A 19,599-nucleotide genomic window follows, 5' to 3' on the forward strand; every position below is an offset into this window, starting at 1 on the left:
TTGTAAATGAGCCGAGCCGAGCTAACTATGTGGCTCGTTACCTTAACGAGCCGAGCCGAGCTGGCTCTTTAGCTTAACGAGCCAGCTCAAACTCGGACGAGCCGAGCCGAGCTAGCTTGTTATCCACCCTTATGTGCCTGGTCGTTTGTATCTGAATATTATTTGAACTAGAAGATACCCACGTGTTGTTGCGAGAACCGTGAAGAATTTGTAATGGGGTAGCTATAGATGAGGTGGGCATCTTATCGTTCAGAGGTTGTTACTTAGTGGAATGAGATGACTATTAGTGAAAGATGACACGGATAATTGGTGGAAGATGATGTGATTGACTTGTATATTAAGACAAACTAGTCATATGCGCGTGCATTGCTACTATTTTTATATATATGCCATATGATAAATTTTGTTTTAATAAAACACAAAATATATGCTTTCTATTGATTAGTTAGGTGTGAATGTGGAGCCAACAACCAACGTTCAAACACCCACTTATATATAATTTCTCCATATTTTTTACATAAACTCTTCTATTATAGTAGTAGAGAAGAGATTACAGGAGTGCGGGTTGATTCTAAAGAAATATAGGTTTTTTTTAAAAAAAATATTGATGAGGGATAACCGTTGAAATTGGTGCTTTAATATAGTAGAGACCTATGTTGCCCTGATACGGGGATACTGATACGGATACACGATACGCCGATACCCCGATACGCCATTTCTCAAAAATACGGATACGACGATACACAATATATATTATAAATAAAATTAAATGTTGAAATGTCTGAAATGGACCACAACCGATCAGTTTAATTTAAGGGCGTTAGAAGTTAATGTTCAACAACTTTGACTAAAGTAAACATCTACTTCCTCTTCTAGAATTTATCTGGACATAAATCAATGAATCCAGCATGCCAAAAGCCCAAAAACATGTGCAACGATGCGCTACACCAGCAGACTCGCAAAATAATCACTAGTTCACCAAATCACCACACAAATTCTAAGTTCTAATTCTAACAGACCACAGACCAGCCATGAGACAACAACTAGATTTCATTCTGCATCTTCGGTCAAACCCAATGCCTCAAGATCTTCAAACAATCTTTCTTCAAGTTCTGGCTCATCCAGTGATAGATCGGCTTGCTCAAGAAAATCAGCACCACCCTCAAAATCAACTTCGAAAGTGTTAGCTCCAACATCCCACATTGCTGATGGACCACAACGGTATTCATCAGATTTTCTAGAAAGAAGACGCAAGTTTTGGTGTGTGAAAACTAAATCCTTGGCACGCCCAGGATTTAGCCTACAATTTAAATTGCAGATTTGTATTAGGAATCCAAATTCATACATGTGTGACCACTGATCATAATGAATACCTCACGACGGCAGACGGACGGGCTGACGACACGACCTTAGAGTCAGAGCTGGCGGCGGCGGACGCGGCCACGGCAGCGCGGCTAGAGTGGTGGCGCGCAAGGAAGCGCCACTGCGCGGGTCTCCAAGCGGTGACGGGCTGGCGGCGCGCAGGGAAGCGTGGGGCTGGCGGCGCGCAGGGATGCGTGGGGCTAGCGGCGCGTAGGAAGGTGCGCGTGTGCGTGCGCCGTGGGGAGAAGTGATGGGCTGGCGGTGCGCAGGGAAGCGCGGGGCTGGCGGCGTGCAGAGAAGTTACCGTGTGCGCCGTGGGGGAGAAGCGGTGCGCAGGGAAATTAGGGATATAAGGTATCCTGCTGGTGTCCAAGAGGTGTCCTAGAAGTATCCGTCTTTTTTTATTTATTTAAATTCACAGGAATTTCCGATACGCCTCGGATACGTATCCAGAAGTATCCGAGGAGTATTCGTATCTGATACGGTATCCGACACCGGTACGTTTATTTTGAGAACTATCCGCGCATCATAGGTAGAGACTTATTGTAGAAATTAGCTTTATAAAGAAATATATATTTACATTTTCACTGAAATATTGTAGCTTGTGATGCTGCATGCTGCGGCTGCAGTTGTAGCAATGGGACACGAGATGATCATGCATGTGTTGGGGGCCTTTGTCTTCCGAAGGTCCTCAAAAACATGACTAACATGCTTTCTAAGTATAATATATTGTCAGGAACCTTCGGCCTTGAGATGAAGGTGTGCACGGTATAAAGGCGTGGTCTGGGAGAAGGATGAACCAGTTCCGAAGCTACGAATGAAGAAGCTTCGGCTTAGCGCAAGGGCAACGATGGAGAATGGAACCGACCTAAAGGAGAATATACTGTCTAGTCCTCGACAGATTACTCCTTAGTCAGTAGTAAGTGTCAAGGACATGGATGTAATTTTACCCAGGCTGCGTCCTGTGCTTATAAATAGATGAACAGTAACATTGTACTGTTCAGTCTCACTTGCACATCACTCCTGGATTTTCACCTTCTGCCAAGCCGAAGGTACAAATGTAATTCAATATCATTAATGTTTGTTTATGGTTATATAATGAGAATATGAATAGTCTAATGATTTAATATTATTGTTTATGTTCTTTTCCATGTTTCATATGTCCCTGCCCTTATTATTACATGTTGTGATTATGAAGGTATGTCCTTCATAACCTTCGTCTAAAGATCATTATATCCTAAAGGAGATAATACTTCGAAGGACGAAGGTCTTTAACCATTAACATTTGTGTTGGCTTGTTCTTAACTCATAGCATTTGAGAACAAGTCCCCAACATTGGCGCCCACCTCCGGTGAACTCATTTGACCACCTTCGGCAAGATGTGACCTTCGTCATGTCACCGAAGAAATCTTCAGTGCTGGGGGCTGCACTGCAGCCACTGGACGTCAACCAAGAAATACTACGCGAAGCTAGAAGCCAAAAAAGGAAGGCTGCAAGTCCAACACCTCAGGAGGAGGAGTTGGACCAAGAAATCAGGGACCTCGAAGCCATTCATCAACAGGTCCAGAGGAAGAAGGAGAAGATGCTTTGTCTTGCTGATCTTTAGAAGAAGATTGATGAGGCCGCTGAGGAAATGCGTCATCTCACCCAAGATGACCAGGACCGAAGACCTCAACACAGAGAGCTTCGTCAAGACAATTCCTACAATAATGATTAATGGTATGATGATTTCCATCATGGAAATTTTGCTTTTGATGATGCTTCTCCTCTATCAGCAGAACTGCAGGCTACCCCATGGCCCCCATCATACAAGTCACCCCAGCTCCCTATGTATGATGGGCACTCAGACCCAAAGCAGTTTTTAATGAGCTACGAAGCAACCATATCTTCATATGGGGGCAACACAGCAGTCATGGCGAAATCCTTCATCATGGCAGTCAAAAATGTCGCACAAACTTGATACTCTTCTCTCCGGCCAGGAACAATCACATCATGGCAGAAGCTGAAGGACATGCTGATCACCAGTTTCCAAGGGTTTCAGACGAAGCCGGTCACTGCTCAGGCTTTGTTCCAGTGCACTCAAGACCACAAAGAATACCTTCAGGCGTATGTCCGAAGGTTCTTGCGTCTGAGAGCACAAGCGCCCACAGTGCCCAATGAAATTGTCATTGAGGTCATGATCAAAGGGCTTCGGCCAGGACCTACGGCTCAATATTTTGCCAGGAAACACCCTCAGACCCTGGAGAAGCCCCTTGAGAAGATGGATGAATACATCTGGGCTGATAATGATTTCCGCCAGAGAAGGGAAGAAGCCTACAGGTTTTCTGAAATGACTAGGGGCTTCGGAGGAAGAATCCACCCTAGGCATGTCAGATCAATCTATAACTCTAGCCAAAGTGATGACAGAGGAAGCCAGCTTCAAAGGCCACAACACAGCTCTCAATCCTCAGGGCAACAACAAAGTTCTTTTAGGCCACCAACCCCAAGGGGCAGAGGCGGCAGGGGCTTCGGAGGAAGGTACGGGGATCAGCCCAGAAAACTTTATTGCTTATTCTGTGGTGATGACAAGGGCCATACTACAAGAACATGCCAGGTCACCATTTAGAAGCAAAAGGAGATTGCCGAAGCTGAGGCGCGGTAGAATCAGCCGAAGCAGGTTCTACATACTGCTTCATGCTACTCTCCCTACGTACCAGAATACGTAGGTAATCAACAACCTACGACTTCTGCTGCTTCGACAAGTCATTTTCAAGCTTCCTGGGCCCAGCTCCCGTTACCAACACCATTACCACCTACTCACACCCGAAGCCATCAGCCAGAAGGGCACACACGCGCACAGCAGCAGCGTGATTTTCGAGAGGAATCCGAAGCTCGTACAGTCAATAGTACTGTGCCGGAATCGAAGCATATCTACTGAAGAATATCCTACTCTTAATGTACCTTTATCTTTTATGCCATTTCATTTTTTGTATGAGAAACAAGTAACGAAGGACTAAATTTCGATTTCTTGTAATAATTGAGCTTGCATCAATGAGTAAAATATGCCTGTTGGGAGCCTGCTTCGTCGCTGAAGGTCCCTTAAGAAGAAACACCTTCGAAAGATCAGTGTATAATCAAACACAGCGCGAAGGTACACATCGAAGCTACTATCCAAGGAGCTTCGGCATAGTGGCACACCTTGAGACGAAGGGCTGCACCGACTTAAAGAGGAAAAGACCGATCAATCCATGATAATTTGTGTCATGATTGTAACTAGTTATCAAGGACATAAATGTAATTTTGACCGGGCTGCGTCCCGTGCCTATAAATAGGTGAACAGTACCCTCGTACTGTTCACGCTAACTGGCATTCGCACGCGTGTCACGCTAGGATTTTTTGCTTTCTCTCAATACGAAGGTACAAATGTAATTCAATATTATTCTTGTTCATCCATAATAATATAATAAAGATATATTGATGATGTTATATGATTATTCACGTTATTTCTCATGTTTCATATGCTTCTTCTTTCATTAATATGAACCATGATGATGAAGGTACGTCCTTCATGACCTTCGTCCGAAGATCATTATATCCTAAGGGAGATAATGCTTCGAAGGATGAAGGGCATTAACCATTAACCTCTTTTGTGTTGTCTTGTTCTTAATTCATAGCATTTGAGAACAAGTCCCCAACATTGGCGCCCACCTCCGGTGAACTCACTTCCACTTTTGAGCTGATGGCTTCGTTCAACAACCAAGTCGTAGCACCTTCGGCTACGAAGCTGGTGCTCCCGATAACAGGCGGTTCAAGTTCAGAGCCGGCTAACAAGAACCAGAAGAAGGAAGCGCAGAGAAGGGTGCAACATGTTGGGGTGCAGGGACCCTTCATCAAGTCCAAATGGTCCCACATCCCAATCACCTTCTCCCAGGAGGACCTTCAGCTCAAAGATTACTCGCACAATGATGTTATGGTCATATCTTATGTCACCAAGGGATTTCTGGTCCATAATGTTCTGGTTGACACAGGCAGTACAGCGGATATCATATTTGCTAAGGCCTTCAGATAGATGCAAGAGCCAGAAGACAAGATTCATGATGCTACACACCTTCTTTGTGGCTTCGGAGGAAGACAGATTGTCGCACTTGGTAAAATCACAATGTTAGTTACCTTCGGCTACATCCACAACACAAGGACTGAACAAGTTGTCTTTGATATTGTTGACATGGAGTACCCCTATAATGCAATCATCGGTCAAGGGACACTTAATGCCTTCAAAGCAATACTTCATCCAGCATATTTATGCATGAAGATACCTTCGGAACAAGGGCCCATTGCTGTCCATGGGAGTCAAGAAGCTGCCAGAAGGGTTGAAGGGAACTGGACAGATTCAAAGGCAATCCATAACATAGATGGAGCTGAAGCTTGTCAACAATATAAATACAAAAGAGAGAAGGCCGCTTCGGCAGATCAGCCGAAGCTTATGCTTCTATGTGAAGATATAGCAGAACAAAGGATACTGCTGGGGTCTCAGCTATCTGATGACCAAGAGAAGACTTTGCTAAGATTTTTATTCAACAATGAAGATGTCTTTGCTTGGTCAGCTAATGACCTCTATGGTGTCAATAGAGATGTTATTGAGCATTCACTTAATGGGGATCCGTCCTACAGGCCAAGGAAACAAAGGCTTTGGAAGATGTTTAAAGACAAAGCTGAAGGTGCTCAAAATGAGGTGAAGAGGCTTCTTAGTGCCGGTGTCATCAGAGAGGTAAAATACCCAGAATGGCTAGCCAAAACTGTTATGGTAAAGAAGGCCAATGGTAAATTGAGAATGTGCATTGATTTCATAGATCTTAACAAGGCTTGTCCAAAGGACGAGTTCCCATTACCAAGAATAGACTCTCTTGTAGATGCAGCAACTTCTTTAGAGCTCATGAGTCTATTGGATTGCTACTCAGGCTATCATCAAATTTGGATGAAGAAGGAAGACGAGCCAAAGACTAGCTTCGTAACTCCCAGTGGCACCTATTGCTACCTTCGGATGCCTGAGGGGCTCAAGAATGCTGGAGGAAGCTTCAGCAGAATGACAGCCAAGGTCCTTCATTCTCAAATAGGCAGGAATGTACTGACCTATGTTGATGATATCATAGTGAAAAGCACGAAGAAAGAAAATCCCATTGCTGATTTGTAAGAGACATTTGCCAATTTCAGGCAAGCTGGCCTGAAGTTAAATCCAGAAAAGTGTGTTTTGGGGGTAAAGAAGGGCAAGTTCCTTGGCTGTTTGGTATCAATGAAGGGAATTGAAGCCAACCCGAGCAAGATTGAAGCTATCCTTCGGATGGAGCCTCCAAGCACAAAGAAGGGGGCCCAACGGCTGGCAGGAAGACTAGCATCATTAAACAGATTCATATCCAGATCAGCAGAAAGAAATCTGCCATTCTTTGAAATACTGAAGTCAGTCGAATTTTTTCAATGGGGTCCGGCTCAGCAAAAAGCTTCTAAGAATTGAAGCAATATTTGATCGATCTAACGACACTAACTCCACCTTCGCCAGGGGCTCCATTACTCTTATATGTGGCAGCTTCACACTCTGCAGTTAGTGCGGCTCTTGTACAGGAGAAGCTAGATGGCCCAATCAAAAAGCAGGCTCCAGTGTACTTCGTCTCCGAAGTTTTAAGTTTATCAAAGAAAAATTATACAGAATTGGAGAAGGTGTTGTATGATATGTTAATGGCATCCAGGAAGCTTCGGCATTATTTTCAAGCATATCACATAATTGTTCCTTCGTCACAGCCTCTGAAGGACATAATGAGGAATAGAGAAGCTACTGGAAGGATTGGAAAATGGGCTGTGGAGCTTAACGAATTCAGTATCGACTATGTGCATAGAGCCTCAATTCAGTCCTAGGCGTTAGCAGACTTCATTGCTGATTGGACGCCAGGGGCTCAGGAAGAAGAAACAAATAAAGTGTCGAAGCTTGGACAGTGTTTTGCGATGGTTCCTGGGGAACCTTCGGTGCAGGAGCGGCTGCTGTCCTAGTTGTGCCTTCTAAAGTCAGAACATGTTATGCAGCAAGGCTTGACTTCAGTTGTACAAATAATATTGCTGAATGCAAAGCACTTTTGTTGGAGCTTCGGAAGTTAAAGGCAATGGGAATAAGAAGGGCCATCCTTAAACCTGACTCTCAAGTCATCTCTGGTCATGTTAACAAAAGTAGTAAGGCAATAGATCCGAAGCTTGAAAAATATTTGGATACAGTTCGAAGGTTGGAGGCTTCCTTCGAAGGTTTTTTTGTCAAGAATATTCCAAGAGGAGAAAATGAGCATGCAGATCTGTTAGCCAAATCAGCGACACAGGGGCTCCCTCTACCTTTTGAAGTATTTTTTGAGACAATAAAAGCACCTTCGGTTGAACTTATGGAGAGAGCAGTGCTTGCAATTTCCCCTGTACATAGTGAAGATTGGAGGACTGAAATTATATCTTTCCTCCAAGGTAATTGTCTTTCGGATGACGAAGTTCATAATAAGAAAATGGAAGTAAGGACAAGGCCGTATGTGATAAAAGAAGGGGAATTATACAAACATTGAGTCTGTTCTCCACTCCTCAAGTGTTTATCCAGAACCGAAGGTTTAGAATTAATGAAGAGATACATGCAGGTCTATGTGGATCTCATATTGGGTCTAGGCCCTTGCTGGGAAAAGTGTTTAGACAAGGGTTTTATTGGCCGAAGGCAACATCGGATGCAGCAGAGCTAGTTCAAAAGTGCGAGAATTGTCAAAAATGTGCAAGAGATCAGAAGCAACCTTCGTCTCTCACGCAGCTGATACAGCCTACTTGGCCATTATAAAGATGGGGCCTGGATTTATTAGGTCTACTTCCACCGGCACAAGGTAATTTGAAGTATGTTGTGGTGGTTGTAGAATATTTTTCTAAGTGGATTGAAGCAAAGCCTTTGACTACAATAACTTCAACCACAGTCCAGAAATTCTTTTGGCAGAATATTGTCTGTCGCTTCGGCGTGCCGAAGGCTATAACTGTGGACAATGGAACACAGTTTGACACCAAGACATTCAAAGAGTTCTGTGACCACATTGGTACGAAGATCCATTTTGCATCAGTTAGGCATCCAGAGTCAAATGGGCTGGTAGAAAGAGCAAATGGCATTATAATGACAAGAATAATGAAGCTAATCTTCAATCAGCCCAGAGGAAAGTGGCCAGAAGAGTTGATTAAGGTGGTATGGAGCCACAATACAACTATGTCAAGATCAACAGGATTCACACCTTTCAAACTATTATTTGGTGACATAGCTATAACTATAGGTGTACATTCGGGCCGCCCGGCCCGGCCCGGCCCAAGCCCGAAAAGGCCCGTATTGTTTGAATTTCGGGCCGGCCCGGCCCGTTTGAATTTCGGGCCGTGTCGGGCCGGCCCATGGGCCTAGCCCTCGGCCCACGGCCCGGCCCGTAATTGATTAAACGTGCCGGGCTCATTTCGGGCGGCCCGAAATTATAAAAGCCCCAAATTCACATTGGGGCCCGAAATTCAATTTTTGGCCCGAAATTCAGTTTTTGGCCCAAAATTCACATTAGAGCCCTAAATTCAAAAAAATAATAAAACAAATAAAAGATAAGACAAATAAATTTGAACAAAATCAAAATTAATATTTGTATTAATTAAAGTTACCACAGCTATGTAATGACTATCTCGTTTATAAATCATTTTATTAGAAGGAAAAAAGTATAACCAGCTCTATACAAAGTTCGTAAGTTCAGTTTATTGTCTAATGTTCATAACAAAAGCAAAAATTACATCACACATTCTAATTCAAAGCTACAAAAAACATCTAACTAGCATTATCTCTAGTTTTGTGTTCTTTATCAAGTATATGAAAGTGTGGAATGAAGTGTGGTTTTAATAAATATATGGGCCTTTTCGTGCCTCTATATGGGCCATTTCGTGCCTGCCTTAAACGGGTCGTGCCCGTGCCCGCCCATGGGCCGTGACCTCGGCCCAAACCCGGCCCGATATAACGGGCCGTGCCGGCCCGGCACTAAATTATTTCGTGCCGTGCCGTGCCTGGGCCGTGCTTTTTTTTCCGTGCTTCGGGCCGGCCCATCTGGCCCGGCCCAAATGTACACCTATAGCTATAACTCTAGAAGAAACTAAAGCAGGATCAATAAGAACAGCAGCTTCGGTAGAAGACGAAGCTGATTATCATGTAGCAAAAGATACTATAGAGGGGACCAGACTTCAGGCTGTGGAGAACATCAATAAATATCAAGCCGAAATAATAAAATGGTGTGACAGAAAAGTTCGATTGAAGAATATTAAACCAGGGCATTTAGTGCTTTGGAGAGTGGCCAGTCCAGACACAGTAGGCAAATTATAGCTGAAGTGGGAAGGACCTTTTCTGGTGATATCTTCGTCGAGGCCTGATTCCTACAGATTGAAGGATATGAACGACAACGACATACCCAGATCTTGGAATGCGGATGAGCTTCGGCGATATTATGTGTAATTCGATGTAATCTTTTTCATTTTTTCTATGGCACCCTTTTCCTTTCCAAAATGGGAGAAAGGTTTTTAATGGGGCCATAGCTTGTAATTTTTCCTTTCTTATTTAGCTCCACGAGAGCCAAATCCCCCCAAAAAGATGTAAAATGTAAAATCTGAGGTTGCACCATCAAGTGCAGAGAGAGAAAAAAGAGGAAAAGCAGGGAGAAGCTCAAAAGTCGTTCCCAAGGGGATGCAGAGCATGACGAAGCTACAAAAAGTTGTTCCTAAGGGAGCGCAGCGTAAGTTTTCTGCTCAAAAGTCATTCCTAAGGGAATGCAAAGCCAAATACCGCCACAATATAAGGCGAAGAAGTTCAAAAGTCATTCCTAAGGGGATGCAGAACTTATACCGCCGAAATAGAAGGCGAAGAAATTCAAAAGTCGTTCCTAAGGGGATGCAAAACTTATCCCACCGAAATAGAAGGTGAAGAAGCTCAAAAGACGTTCCTAAGGGGATGCAGAGCTTAAGACTCAAAAGTCGTTCCTAAGGGGATGCAGAGTCTGGGTGTGGCTTCGTGTGCGTGTATTTGGACATTCATTTGCACATTACATCACATCATTCATTGCATTCATAAACATTCATATAGACATTCGTAGGATCATTATCATAACATAGAATACAAACAGATGCTTCGGCTTTGATGACAATGCTTCGATGAGTATAAAGAAGCAAAGATATGCTTCATTGTGTACGAAAAAAAGGGAAGGTGTTTTTCGCCTTCGGCTCAAAAAATACAAGTTTCATCCACATCAAAGAAATTCACACACAAATGAAAAGGTAAAAATATATTACAAGGTATGGACAAATTTACAGAATAATGTTTGATTTCTAAATTACAATATCTTTTACAAAGATAATTCAAATGTCTCTAAAGCTTTGTGCAACAGCTTCATCAGTCTCCGTCAAGCTTCAGATTATTGACTTTCGGCATTGTCATCCTGTACACAACAAAGTAGTATAAGGTAAAAGTAATCTCAGGAAAAGTTAAGCAACAGGTAAAAGTTTAATACTGGCTTAAGATGACTTCGAGCTTTGTCACCAGCTAAGTCTCGCCCACCCTTCATCCAAATTTGTGTTATAAATCTATTCCCAATACTTCGGGCTAGGCTGGGGATATCAGCTAAGTCCGCTGGTGATATACCGAAGTTCAGCCTGTTTACAATCTTTCCGTGCGTGCAACCAGCCTTCATAAAAGCTACAGCTGTGCCGCGAGAAGGTAGCAGGGCCCAGAAGTCACCGTGCCCAGCTATAACTTCGTCAAGCGCCTCAACTTCCCTTTCAATATGCTCGAAGGTGCTGGGCAAGTCTTCATCCAAGGGTTCAAATTTCTCAGAGCTCGCTCCAACTAAGTTAAAGACCTGCCTTAGCCGTTGCATGCAGCGCTTGCTGAAGTTTAAGCAAGCATTCCAAAGCCCTTTTAGGGATTCTTGCAATTTTGAGTTTTTCTCAATTTTGGCTCCAAGCCTTGCATCAAAAAATTTCCTTTCTTGCTCAAAGTTTTCTAACTTTCGGAGGAGTTCATCGTTTAATCTAGCAACTTCGGCTTGGGCCTCTGCCAGTGAACCCTCCATTGTCTAAAGAAGGAAGTCTTTCTTTTCTAGAGAAGCTTCATGATTTTTGATTTTATTTTCCAAGCCCTCGATTATAACCTCATTCTTCTTATCTTCGAGGTCTTGTTGCATTCTCAGGGCTTTGCTTAGAAGCATACTCTATGCACAATAGCCTTCATCAGAAATCTTTGCTTCATCACAAAAGATTAAAAAGCCGAGGAAAAAACTTTACCTTAAAATTAGAATAGAATAAGCTGTCGACAATGTGTTGTCGTTAGTAGCTGCTAATGTCAGCTTCAAGCTTCGGAAAACCAACACTCTTCGACAGAGCGCTGATAATCTTCGCACTGGTGCGGTCTCGAATGCATCCTAAGGCTTCTTCATTGATTCCACCAAAGAGCATGGCTCCTGGTTGGTAGCCACAGGATATAGCATACTCCTGCGGCTCCTCCTTCTCGGCCTTGGATAATTCTTGACCAACTAGATTTTGAAAGCTGAAGCCTTTTTCTTCCGAAGTATCTTCGGCAATTTCTTTCCCTTTCTCAAGCACTGCGGCTAGGGCTTCTTCAGTAGCCGCAGCAGTCTCCTCTACGGCCATATCCAAGAGCACTTTATCAATAGCAGATAATGTACTCTCCAGATTGGTAGCTTCGGTGGCCCCAGCTTTGGCAGAAGTATCCGCTTCGGCAGCTGGTGTCATCTTTGATGTTGAGACCGGCGGCGGCGTTTCCTCAATAGCTTGCATAATCGTAACAATTCTTCGCTTTTTAGGCCCAATCGCCTTTTTTGTTGCCGAAGGCTCGTCCTTCTTCTGTAAAAGCTTCGTCAGATGCGGCCCCAGAGGACTTAGCAGCTTGATAGATAAGGATTCAATCATTAGCTTTAAAATTTCTTCTGCTTCGGCAGTAGAAGGCGTTGAAGGAGCTTCCTCTTCTATCTCAGCCGCCTTCGGCTCTGGAGTTACAGCTTTTTTGTTCTTCGAAGTCGCCACCTTCGGCTCAAGACTGGATTTTCTCTTTTTCAGAGTTTTTCGTCCTCTTTCACCATCCTAGCAGCCTGTCTGCTCAGAACACTGACAACCCTCTTTCTCTTTGTCCCTTCGGCACCCTTGCTTAGTTGTTCATAATCAGGGTACTCAAAGTTTAAAGCGTCCATTACTCGATTCAACCTTTGTTTTGGTCGGGTGCCGAAGGCTGCAGTCATTAGTTGATCTTCTTTTTTGGCATAATTGCCCAAAATCTCATTGCACATAGTCTCAATCATTTCTAGTCATTCTTAGCAGGGCTCTTTGAACTGTTTCTCAAACTTGAAGCGATAAGGCAATCGAACAAGTTCATTCTTCTTCTTTGTTCCCATTAGCTTTGGCATATTCCATTCGCTCAACGTTGGAGATACCCTAATAGCCAGGTATTCTTGCACTAGATCCTTGGTGCTGATTTGTTCAGCCACCACTCTGAATTCTGCTATGGCCAGTGGACATGCTGACCCTGGTTTCATGTTGCACAAGGGTCTGGTCATCCTGAAGCTTAAGGACAGCGGGCTTATCACCATCGTCATCAGTTTCCCTCTTTTCTTCTCATCAGCCTTAATATAAAACCACTCACTCTTCCAGCCAGTTGGCCACTTGGTGTGATAGCTGAGGATCGGAGCCTTCGGATCCTTGCGATACACGAAGTTATAACAACCAAAATTTTCATGCAACCCATCTTCTCTGGCCTTCGTTTGGTAATGCAATTCATGCACTCGGCAGAAAGCTTCAGCATTTGGGTCCATTCCTTGGCTTCGAAGGGCCCAGATGAAGATGCTGAGCCTAACGATAGTGTTAGGGGTCAGCTAATGAAGATAGATTTCATAATTATCCAAAACTTCTCCAATCATCTTGTTCAGCGGAAACCGTAGTCCTGCTTTGAAAAAGCTTTTGAAAACTACTACTTCGTCATCCTTTAGTGTTGGAGTGGTTTCTTCTCCGGCAAAGCGAATAAGCTTCTTTTCAGCTTCTCCGAAGTAGCCCAGTTTCATCATCATGGGTACGTCGGCTTCAGATACAGTAGATTTTTCAAAATTCAAGTGGTTGGGTTTTGATGGGATCAGAATGCTATAATCCTCTTCTTCTTCATCAGCATTTTCTTCCTCAACATCAGCTTGTTCAGCTTCGGCAGCAGGTGCACCTTCTTCAATTGCTCCCTCTATCACAACTAAGCCCGATTGTCTCATGACTTCGGAAATCGGAGCTGTCTCGATAGCCTCAGTCTCTTCTCCTTCACGGGTCACCCTCGTAGTCGAGCGTACTCTGGCCATCTGATGGATCTTTTTGTGGTTTTTATGAAGCTGATGTTTTTTACAGTTTTAATGAAGCTCCCTCTTTTAACGAAGCTAATTCAAAGTGACGGTTCGCTCGAGAATGCGGTGAAAAAGCTTCGGCTACGGTTAAATTTTTCAACATCACAACTGTGCAATGACAATGAACGCTGTGGTAACTTCACACCTACCCGCCTGTTTATACAGTGCTGCAGGTGGGAAGGTGAATCGCCAAGTTGCCCGCACCCGCCGAACAGTCACCCGCACCCGCTGAACGGTGGACCACTACCCCGCTGCGTGGTGGCCCACCTCGCGCCCGAAATACTTTAATTGTTTCTCGGCAACGAGCTCAAGGAAGGTGTTTTTCGTACCTTCGGCATTCTGAAGCCTTGAAGATTTTTCACGGATCAAGCTTGTTACGAAAAATGATCTAGCACCGCGAAGGGGCTACTGTTGGAGGCCTGCTTCGTCGCCGAAGGTCCCTTAAGAAGAAACACCTTCGAAAGATCAATGTATAATCAAACACAACGCGAAGGTACACGTCGAAGTTACTATCCAAGGAGCTTCGGCATAGTGGCACGCCTTGAGACGAAGGGCTGTATTGACTTAAAGAGGAAAAGACCGATCAGCCCATGATAATTTGTGTCATGATTGTAACTAGTTATCAAGGACATAAATGTAATTTTGACCGGGCTGCGTCCCGTGCCTATAAATAGGTGAACAATACCCCCGTACTGTTCACGCTAACTGGCATTCGCACGCGCGTCACACTTGGATTTTTTGCCTTCTGTCAAGACGAAGGTACAAATGTAATTCAATATTGTTCTTGTTCATCCATAATAATATAATAAAGATATATTGATGATGTTATATGATTATTCACGTTATTTCTCATGTTTCATATGCTTCTTCTTTCATTAATATGAACCGTGATGATGAAGGTACGTCTGTCATGACCTTCGTCCGAAGATCATTATATCCTAAGGGAGATAATGCTTCGAAGGACGAAGGGCATTAACCATTAACCTCTTTTTTGTGTTGTGTTGTCTTGTTCTTAATTCATAGCATTTGAGAACAAGTCCCCACTAATACCTTCCTCACAGTCTTCTGAAGCTCGAAAATCGTTCCTAAGGGAGCGCAGAGTAAATTCCGAAGCTGCAAAAAGTTGTTCCTAAGGGAGCGTAGCGTAAGTTTTCTGCTCAAAAGTCGTTCCTAAGGGATTGCAGAGCCAAAAATTAAGTTTCGAAGTTGCAAAAAAGTTGTTCCTAAGGGAGCGCAGCGTAAGTTTTCTGCTCAAAAGTCATTCCTAAGGGAATGCAGAGCCAAATACCACCGAAATATAAGGTGAAGAAGCTCAAAAGTCGTTCCTAAGGGGATGCAGAGCTTAAATGCCACCGAAATAGAAGGTGAAGAAGCTCAAAAGTCGTTCCTAAGGGGATGCAGAGCATAAAAGACTCAAAAAAACGTTCCTAAGGGGATGCAGAGTCTTGTGTGTTCAAGTGTGGGCGCGTGTGTGTGTCTTCGGCATCACCATCATTTTGCATCATATCATCATATCATTCTGCATAACATTACATCATACATCATATCGCATCAACAACAAAAAAGACTGAATACGAAGCAAATCCTCGGCAATACTTTGTTAAAAGAAAATGTGCGGAGGCACGAAGCGAACTTCGGGAAATACGTTTTTATCGGACTTGCCAAAGAAGGGGCCTCTTTCTTTACGAAGCATGAAAAGAAGGGAAGGTGTTTTTTCGCCAAAGGCTCAAAAACATAAATTTCTTGCATCGTAAAGAAACATGTTACAGTAATTTACATGTCTGATTAATTGTTCTATACACCAAATATTACATAGTGTCATTACAATAAGGTCTAATCTTCCCTAAGTATTTTTTCGCGGCTTCGTTCAATAGTTTTTCGACGACTTCGTCGACAATGGAGTTAGCAACGCTTATTACATCCAGTGCTTCCTTCATGTCCAGATCAGCCAGGGGGTTGTATGGCTCCGGCAGCGGTGACAGTTCAGCTGTAATAGGCAAACTATTAGTTCGAAGCCATAAAGTAAGTATCGAAGCAAAAATTCAAAAACAATACCTATGCACCTTTCGCGTTCAGCAGCTTCTTCAGCTTGCCTAGCTTCTTATCGGGCGTCATGGTTGTCTTTTTCATTCTTCTTTATAATTTTGTTGGCCAATTCTCAGCCACTGTTCACCCAGACATCAGAATAAAATTTTCCGCCTGCCAAAGTAGCTTCGGCTGAAGGGTCTTTTGTGTCGTCTATGGAGAAGGCGGCTTCGGCCTGGGCTGTAGCTTTAACATGATCGCATGTAGCCTTCTCCAGAATACCCGCAATTCCCCGAGCGTCGGAGAAAGCACAGATATCTCTACGATCGCTCAGGATCTCCTCGAAAGCTTCGGCTTCCCCGCTTATCCACTCAATAACGCCCTCGGGGTCGCCTCGAATAAAATTTTCCTTAGAAGAATAAGCATCCACTTTGGAAAAGCTAGTTTTCAATTTATTCACGCAATCCAAGGATTTTTCAAAGCATCTTTCCTTGGATTCGTGAAGCTCCTCAACATTTTTCTCTAGCTTAGTCTTCCACCTTTCACTAATTTCTTGGCTAGCCTTTGCAAGCGCACAATTTTCATTGGCTTTGGCAAGTTTTTTATGAAGATCTTCAACTTCGGCTTTATAAGCTTTGGATTGAGTATTAAATTTTGCTTCATCTTCTTTTTGCTTTACCCACCAATGAAAGTAGAATTTTGTCTTTCTCCATGGCTTTGTTTCTCAGCCTGATGACCTCTGATCGAAGGTTGCTGAGAGCTATAGTGCAGGTCTCGTCTACGGCGTTCTTTTGCGCCCTCAGGGCGTTGCTAAGGATTAAGCCCTGCAAGAAAGAATAAAGGATTAGCGTGAGAATAAAAGACTTCACTTCCAAGTCCATAAGCTTCAAAGTTCACTTTCGTACCTTCAGACTGTTGTATGCGAGGTTGTCCGCGAGGTCAGCCTTTGTCATGGCGTAGAGGCCAGCTTCGAGCTTCGGAAATCCCATACTTTTGGTCATCTCCGGACAGACGGATAACTCTTTGTTGTCTAGGAGACAGTACTTGAAATCATCTTCGTTCGTGCTGTTAAACACTAAGGCTCCCTTCGGGTACTTCAGCTCCCGGGCATAGTGTTTGGCTTCAAAAACTTCTTCGAATAATCTTTTTCCCGAAGCATGTCGAATAATATAGTCAAGATCTTCGGACGGTGCTTCGGGAGCAGGGGATTTGGCTTCTTTGGCCACATTTTTCTCTAGAGCTACGCTAGTATCTGGAGATTCCTCTTCGGCCTTCTGCTCAGTTGCGGCAAGCTTCGTCTCAGCAGGCACTGAGGGCCTAGCTTTAGTTTCCGTATGAGCTATAACAACTTCAGCAACCTTCTTCACAGCGGCGTCCAGCACGCTAGCCATTCTTCTCCTCTTGGGAGTGGTGGCGGGAGCTTTTGCAACCTTTGGTAGCTCTGCTTCTACTGGCTGGCTCAGAATTTCTGACAGATTTGTTGCCTTTTCTAATTCTGGTTTTTTGGTTGTCTCATCTTCAGCTTCGACTGAATCAACTATAGGCACCTTCGGCACTATAGTTGATTCCTCAGCACTTCGAGTGGCGGGAGCAGCTTGTTTCGCTTCGACAGCGGAATATGTTTCTTCACCAAATTTTGGCACTGTGGCTGTTTCAATATATCTTGGTCGGTGCGTCAAAACCTTGATTTTCTTGCCCTTCGACACAGTAGTGATGGCCGAAGTGGCAGCTTTCCTCTTTTTTCCTTGCTTTCGCGAGGGATAGCAATAATCAGGATATATAAAACCAATCGCATCGAAAACTCTGTTCAGTCTTTTCTTGCTCCGACCCTCGAAGGCTAAGGACAAAGCATCATCTTCGGCTTTGGTATATGCCCCAAGTAACTCGTCGCTAGTAGCATCAATACATTTCAGCCAATCGTCATTTGGTTTGTCAAACCGGTCCCTGGATCTGAAGGTATATTTCAACCGAACTAATCCACCTTCGATGGACCCGGCAGCAGTCTCCTTCGGCATCTCCCAGTTATCCACAAGTGGCCACACTCTGTAGGCTATATGCTCTTGGATTATGTCTCTTGTGCCAATGAAAGCACAGGCATTGCTGAAAGCCTTTTGACATGCTTCAGCATCACTCTCAATCGCCACCCTCAGCCTTCGAAGGCCGAAGCGAGACCAGATGGGGCGCTGTATAATTTCCTTAATGTTCTCCCTCTCAATCAGATTATTCTTAACATAAAACCATTCCTCCATCTAGGCCCCGGGCCACCTTTTCCGAAATGTTGGAACCGGGTAGCTTGCATTGGGACGAGCAATGAATCCATAACAACCGAAGTTGTTGTGATACTATTCTTTGCCAGTGACCTTCGTTTCGTACAATAGTTCGTGCATATTGCAAAAACACTTTGCGCTCGGTTCTAGCCCTTGGCTTCTCACAGCCCAAACAAACATCCCCATTCTGATTATAGCTTCGGGGGGTAATTTGATGTAGTAAGATCTAAAATATCTTCAGCACTTCAACCACAAATTTGCTCAATGGGAACCGAAAGCCTGCCTTCATAAAGCTCCAGTAAACAACAACTTCATTTTATTCAGGTGCAGGGGCAGTGCTATCTCCTCCAACCCTCACAATAGACATGTCACGAAAGTATCTTCCCTTCATGGCGTCAATCTGACTTTATTTAATGGTCGACTTTCCGAAGATGGTATGGCTTGGCCGCCAGGGCCGATCTTCGAAATCTTCATCTCCACTTTCCATATCAAAGTCATCACTGTCATCAGAATTTTCAGATAAATCCGCCATTATCTCCTTTGTGATCTTCTCTGTATTTGTTTTTGCCATAGATCCGTAAAACCCAGCAATAAAGGGTCCACAACCTTCTTCTCCTCGGCTACCTTCGTCACCTCAGACACCTTCTTCTCCTCAGACATTTCTTCAAAACTTCAGTATTTCACGAAGCTCGAAAATCAAGCAAGAGCTGACAGCAAGAGAATTAAAATTTGAGAAATAGCGCAAGCAACAAAAATGACGTAGCAAATGCCACTGCTGTGGGTTTCTATTTATACGCCTAGTGCATTACAACTTGGCGGACCCCATTTGTCATTGACTTTCGCTATTCTAGCGAAGGAAAGGTGTTTTTTCGGACCTTCGACTTAAGGCCTTCGTTCACGTCACAGTCTGAATTCGTTGTTACAAGAACAAATTAATACTGCAAGGGGCTACTGTTGGGGGCCTTCGTCTTCCGAAGGTCCTCAAAAACACGACTAACATGCTTTCCAAGTATAATATATTGTCACAGGAACCTTCGGCCTTGAGATGAAGGTGTGCACGGTATGAAAGGCGCGGTCTGGGAGAAGGATGAACCAGTTCCGAAGCTACGAATGAAGAAGCTTCGGCTTAGCGCAGGGCAGCGATGGAGAATGGAACCGACCTAAAGGGGAATATACTGCCCAGTCCTCGACAGATTACTCCTTAGTCAGTAGTAAGTGTCAAGGACATGGATGTAATTTTACCCAGGCTGCGTCATGTGCTTATAAATAGATGAACAGTAACACCATACTGTTCAGACTCACTTGCACATTACTCCTGGATTTTCACCTTCTGCCAAGCCAAAGGTACAAATATAATTCAATATCATTAATGTTTGTTTATGGTTATATAATGAGAATATGAATAGTCTAATGATTTAATATTATTGTTTATGTTCTTTTCCATGTTTGATATGTCCCTGCCCTTATTATTACATGTTGTGATTATGAAGGTATGTCCTTCATAACCTTCGTCTAAA

This window comes from Zea mays, chromosome 1 (genome assembly GCF_902167145.1).
Source record: "Zea mays cultivar B73 chromosome 1, Zm-B73-REFERENCE-NAM-5.0, whole genome shotgun sequence".
In the NCBI taxonomy this organism is placed as follows: Eukaryota; Viridiplantae; Streptophyta; class Magnoliopsida; order Poales; family Poaceae; genus Zea; species Zea mays.